Genomic DNA, 7,222 nt, shown 5'->3' on the forward strand with positions numbered 1-7,222 from the left:
TTTTTGCACCACAAAATACCTAGGTATGTCACTTACAACATACTAAAATTTCATGGCCAATGGAGGTGTTTAGGTCGGTCAATCGATTTTAGTTCGAAAACTAGGGTTTATCGGGTGTAGGATTGGCAATTGTTGAGTTTGATGCGTTAATCGATCGGATGACCGACCGAATTAGTTTGTACAGCCCTAGGGGGGGTTTAAGGGCTGTGGGAAAATTAAAATTTTGATACTCGGGGCTGTTTTGGTTGGTGATTGGTTAATCGAGTCGGCGGTGCGCGAATTTTCGTTTAAATGTTAAATTGAAAGTTGTAAAAAGGAATTGTCAACCCTATTAACTCGGGTGACATAATTATGATGTAAGAAAAGGTTAAGATGGGAATTTGGTCCATTTTGGGGTTTATTCGTTTGACAATTGGTTTTAAGATTTATTACACGCGTATTCGACTCGATTTGATTACCGGTGGGTGAGTTGTGCATCATGGTTAGCCCCGGCCATAATCGTAGTGTGGATTTGGTTAGTTGAAAGGTTTTAGGGGCTGAGGTAAAGTAATTGGGTTTTGGTTGGGCCTCGGGCCAAGTTGTTAGGCCTTGGGCCAAAGTGTTGGGCCTTGGGCCAAGTGGTTGGGCCTTGGGCCAAGTTGTTGGACCTTGGGCCAAAGTGTTGGGCTTGAACGGCCCATTAGGCAAGAGTGTTCTTACGGTCTAGTTTAGTAACGCGTTGTTTATAATTTACAGGCCCTTGCTTGTGATTGTGCACTTAGGGATTTCCTAGCTCGTTGTAGGTGTTCGATTGATTCATGTGAGTTCTTGGCGCCCCGTTTAACTCTTTTTAAGTTTTGGGCTAGCATTCACACCGAAATCCAATTTTATACGATTTTACCCGTTACAACTGTTTGAATGGTATTACATGGTCTCACTCGTGTTTGTGCATTTTGAAAGTTATATTTGAATTATTTTACATGCTTTAGGATATTTTAGACTTGTTTATGGTCTTGTATCCTTTAAGGTTACATACATTATGGATGGTCTAGACTCGAGGATGCTAATAGACTTGGTAGATATTGAATACGAGTAGAACTATTTACTTGGTTCACGTTGGGATGTTTATATATATATATATATATATATATATATATATATATATGTATGTATGTATGTATGGAGGTATGTATGTATGTATGAGTATGTGTTACCTTATAGCCTACGGTTGTGCGATGATATTTAGTTCCTCGTGACTAAGAATGATGTGAGTAGGCTTATTGTGTGTGCATGGTGATCACGTCCGGGTCAAATATATTACCCGGGTTTTCAAATCCCGTGGTGGAGAGGCCCGTGTGGCGTGATCATCATTCTGGCGGGTCAAATCGGGTTTAAAATCCCGTGGTGAAGAGGCCCGTTGAATGTTGAATGTTGAATGTTGAGCCATGATCGGGTCAAATATATTACTCGGGTTTGAACCGTGGTGGAGAGGCTCGTGTCACATGCTTAGGTCTTACCGAATTCGGGTCAAATATATTACTCGAGTCTCTACTCGTGGTGGAGAGGCCCGTGTACGCGTGTTCGACGATGAATGTATTATTTGGTGACCTATATTAATTATTTTATTATTATCCTCTCTATTGTTTAGAACTATAATTTTGAGATAAAGTATGAAATATTGTTTACGAAAACTTGAACTCACTCAGCTCAAGCTGACTTTGTGTGTATGTTAGTTTGACTTTCAGGTTAAGGATTGGAGGTTACCGCTTGGATGTGCTGGAGACTACTCGGAAGGTTGAAGGCATTTCTGGTCAAGGATTTCAAATAAAACGGATATTTTATTTACATTCGATTTTGGACACTTGTACCCGTGTTTGGGACTTTTAATACTTAAACTTTTTCCGCTGTTATTCACTCTGAACTGGTTTTAAATACAAAGAATGGTTTGGTTTTAAATTTTTGTGAAATTATGGATGTGATTACCAACTGTAGGATTCCCGGGATTCGGGGTCTTACAAGTTGGTATCAGAGCCATGGTTCGAGGGATCCGAGCATTCTTGAATGCTTGGACTCAAACTGTAAAAGAAAGGACTAGAAATGTCAACCGCGAGTAGCTGCACGCCAAGAGATAATTTTAATTTTTTTTTAGTCATTCTTATAAGTTTTATATTTTTATTATGTGCATAAATTGCTTAAGTGTTAGATGGGATGCTAATATGGTTAGGGGCAGGGGGTACTTAGGATGGGCGGGTAAAGTAAACAATTAATAACACTTGATCAATGTTATTAGCAGTTTACCATTACCTTACATGTTCTAAATACCACTTGTACTTGACCGTGTTAAAATTCTGTCTTTGTAGGGATAAGTCATGGTTAATACTCGTACTGCTAAGAGAGGTCGCCCGAATGTTCGCGGCCGTGGTCGTAAGCCGCTTGTCGAGGCGGAGAGTGAGATTCCTACATCCCAGCAGGAGGAAACCCCGGTTCAAGAGGAAGGGGATAACCCCGTCTTAGGTTCTGCTATACGCGCAGCCATCGCAGATGAGGTTTATCAGGTTCTTCAGAGCGTTATTCCCGAGATTGTTGCTGAGGCGGTTAGGGTTGCAAAATAGTCAATGGTTGGAAAGAGTGTGGATAAGCAGGGAAAAGGACAAGAGACTCAGGTTGAAGACGAGGTGGTGGTGTCAAGTGAGAAGGAGGAAGAAGTTCGTGCGTTTAGTATGTCTTCTAGAGGTTGTTCGTATGGGGATTTCAAGAAGTACGACCCTCCCGCTTTCGAAGGTACTAAAGATGCGTTGGCAGCTCATCAGTGGGTTAGGGAGATGGAAGCCGTATTGAGGGTTAGTAAGTGCAAAGAGGGGATATGGTAACTTATGCTACTGCCTCGTTTCGTTCTGAGGCGCTGTGTTGGTGGGATAATCTAGCTCAGGCTATGGGTAATCGTTCTATTAGGAGGATGGCTTGGGAAGGGTTGAAACAGTTGGTTATCGATCATTTTTGCCCTCTGCATGAAGTAGATAAGATGGAGCAGGAGTTCTTAGTTTTAGAAGCGGGTGATATGTCACATCGAGAGTATATTACAAAATTCAACCAGATGGCTCGCCTATTTCCCTATCTAGTTACACATGAAGATAAAGAATCAAAAAGTACGTGAAGGGTCTACCGGTAGATGTTCGTAGGGGTGTGGTGACCACCGGCATGAGCTCTTTCCATTCGGTGGTTACCCTAGCAGGTACATTGTATGAACAGAGAGAGATGGTGAGCCAAACAAAATCTGGACAGGATCGGAGTATGCCCGTTTCTTATTATTGTAACACAAAGTTTTAAGGATTCGTAAATCCTATGTAAACAGTTCAGACTCTAAAAGAGTTGTAAAAGTTTAGGGTGTATTCACCTTTTATGATTGTAATCAGTTTCTGAAACTGATTCAAGTATATTGATCAATTTCTATTACTGACCCCTGTCTGTAAATCAGTTTCTGTTACTGATTCCTGATCTGTTTTCAGCTTTCAGATTGATTGATTGATTGTTATCTTGGACCTATAGTACGAGATCAATATTTGTATAAATGTATAGATCATTGTTCTAGCTTCAGACCTCGTAGTCTGTTTTGTATAGGTGTAAATTTGGCAATTTATTTGTTTGTATAAAACATGTGGAAATTCAGTCCCTTTATTTATTTATTAAGTATATATCAGGTTTCTTCTTTAGGAAAAAAACATTATTTTAACTATAACCTGTGTAAATGAATAGTATGTTTCTTAATCATTAAGAAATACTATTTAACTATATCCCTTGCAAGTAAATGATTACGTTTCTTAATCATGAAGAAACTATAATTAACTATAACCTTTGCTTATGAAAAGTTATATTATACTTAACAGTAATCAAGGTTTGGCTATACCCCCGACTATGGTCTAAGCTATTATTATAACAACAAACTAATAACTTAATCAGAACCCTTACCTTGTACGGGTATTTAGAGTTAAATTCCTATGATTGATTGAGCAGTACTTCTATTCTACTTCGCGTACTATTGGTTAAATCGTCAGAGCTTCGGAGCTTGGCACGCTTCACAAGATCGGCACGCTTCTCGAGGTCAGCACGTTTATCAAGGTCCGCACGCTTCTCGAGGCTTAGTATATGTAACAGTGTGTATTTGGTGTGAGTTGAAAGATGTCGAACACCCTTCTATTTATAGTTGAAATATTGCATCTTCACGTATCACTAATGATTAGGCTTCAACATCTTCGCGATACGCGATAGACAAAAGACTTGAACCAACCTCGAAGAATCTTCGCGATACGCAAAGTTGCCTCTCTGCATGCGTGACACGTGGAGAGACGTGGCAGCTCCAGGTGTCACGTGGCAGCCCTACTGTTGACTCAGCAAACCTAGAGCATCTTCGTGATACGCGAAGGCCTGGGTGCGACGTCCCGGGTTGGTACCTGTTTTGAAAATATATCAGACTTGCGGGTTATTAGCGAAAGTCTTTAAAGTATAATATTAATTTATAAAATGTTGGGTCCGAATACCCGTTTGAATAATTTAAATACCAGTTATTTCAAAATATAATTCTTTATAATATTTTGAATAAAATATCTGAGCCATCAGATCACCTCTAATGACTATGTCTCCAATCTTCAATCAGTCTTGCCTGTCAGTTCCATCCCATACAGTTTCCCTGAAATGTGGGGGAGAAATACGTCAGCACACAGCCGGTGAATGACGCTGACTCTATAATACCATTGTATAAACAATAATAATACCTTTGTGACAATACTCACTAGGCACCAAATTCAATTGGGTTACAATTACACTAAGTACATGTACAATTAATCATATACACAATATCATTTCTCTGAACAGTCCCGAAGACTTCCAGAGGCGTATTTGATGATATGCATGGCCTCGGGGAAATCCGAGTCACCATGTACGTATCGATCCAGACGCATGTATACTCTTAAATCTAAGTATACTTGTTTCTTATTATTGTAACACAAAGTTTTAATGATTCGTAAATCCTATGTAAACAGTTCAGACTCTTAAAGAGTTGTAAAATTTTAGGGCGTATTCCCCTTTTAATGATTGTTAAAAGTTTCTGACACTGATTCCAGTATATTGATTAGCTTCTGTTACTGACCCCAGTGTGTAAATCAGTTTCTGTAACTGATTCCTGTTTCTGTTTTCAGCTTTCAGATTGATTGATTGATTGTTATCTCGGACCTTTAGTATGAGAACAATATTTGTATAAATGTCTAGATAATTGTTCTAGCTTCAGACCCGGTAGTCTGTTTTGTATAGCTGTAACCTTGACAATTTATTTGTTTGTACAAAACATGTGGACATTCAGTCTCTTTGTTTTTTTATTAAGTATATATCAGGTTTCTTTTTCAGGAAAAAAATATTATTTTAACTATAACCTGTGTAAATGAATAGTATGTTTCTTAATCATTAAGAAATACTATTTAACTATATCCCTTGCAAGTAAATGATTACATTTCTTAATCATGAAGAAACTATAATTAACTATAACCTTTGCTTATGAAAAGTTATATTATACTTAACAGTAATCAACGTTTGGCCATACCCCCTATTATGGTCTAAGCTATTATTATAACAATAAATTATTAACTTAATCAGAACCATTACCTTGTACGGGTATATAGAGTTAAATTCCTATTATTGATTGAGCAGTACTTCTATTCTAATTCGCATACTATTGCTTAAACCGTCAGAGCTTTGGAGCTTGGTACGCTTCACGAGATCAGCACGCTTCACAAGATTAGCACGCTTCCCAAGGTCGGTACGCTTCTCGAGGCTTAGTGTGAGTTTGGTGTGAGTTGAAAGATCCCGAACACCCTTCTATTTATAGTTAAAATATTGCATCTTCGCATATCACGAATGATCAGGCTTCAACATCTTTGCGATACGCGAAAGACAAAAGACTTGAACCGACCTCGAAGCATCTTCGCGATACACGAAGTTGCATATCTGCATGCGTGACACGTGGAGACACATGGCAGCACCTGGTGACACATGGCAACCCTACTGATGACTCCGCAAACCTCGAGCACCTTCGCGATACGCAAAGGCCTGGGTGCGAAGTCCCGGGTTGGTACCTTTTTTGAAAATATATCAGAGTTGCGGGTTATTAGCGGAAGTCTTTAAAATATAATATTAATTTATAAAATGTTGGGTCAGAATACCCGTTTGAATAATTTAAATACCAGTTATTTCAAAATATAATTCTTTATAATATTTTGAATATAATATCTGAGCCATCAGATCACCTTTAATAATTATGTCCCCACTCTTCTATCAGTCTTGCCTGTCAGTTCTATCCTTTATAGTTTCCCTGAAATGTGGGGAAAAAATACGTTAGTACACAGCCGGTGAATGACGCTGACTCTATAATACCATTGTATAAACAATAATAATACCTTTGTGACAATACTCACTAGGCACCCAACTCAATTGGGTTACAATTACCTTAAGTACATGTACGATTAATCATATATACAATATCATTTCTCTGAACAGTCCCGAAGATTTCCAGAGGCGTGTTTGATGAGATGCATGGCTTCGGGGAAATCCGAGTCACCATGTATGTATGGATCCAGATACATATATACTCTTAAATCCGTGTATCCCCATTTCTTATTATTGTTACACAAAGTTTTAAGGATTCTTAAATCCTATGTAAACAGTTCAGACTCTAAAAGAGTTGTAAAAGTTTAGGGCGTATTCACCTTTTATGATTGTAATAAGTTTATGACACTGATTCCAGTATATTGATCAGCTTCTGTTACTGACCCCTGTCTGTAAATCAGTTTCTGTTACTGATTCCTGTTTTCAGCTTTCAGATTGATTGATTGATTGTTATCTCGAACCTATAGTACGAGAACAACATTTGTATAAATGTCTATATCATTGTTCTAGCTTCAGACCCCGTAGTCTGTTTTGTATAGCTGTAACCTTGACAATTTATTTTTTTGTACAAAACATGTAGACATTCAGTCATTTTGTTTATTTATTAAGTATATATCTGGTTTCTTCTTTAGGAAAACACATTATTTTAATTATAACCTGTGTAAATGAATAGCATGTTTCTTAATCATTAAGAAATACTATTTAACTATATTCCTTGCAAGTAAATGATTACGTTTCTTAATCATGAAGAAACTATAATTAACTATAACCTTTGCTTACGAAAAGTGATATTATACTTAACAGTAATCAA

This window comes from Bidens hawaiensis, unplaced genomic scaffold, assembly GCF_021521415.1.
Source record: "Bidens hawaiensis isolate Kalapana, Puna unplaced genomic scaffold, B.hawaiensis_p1.1 tig00009566_1, whole genome shotgun sequence".
Lineage (NCBI taxonomy): Eukaryota > Viridiplantae > Streptophyta > Magnoliopsida > Asterales > Asteraceae > Bidens > Bidens hawaiensis.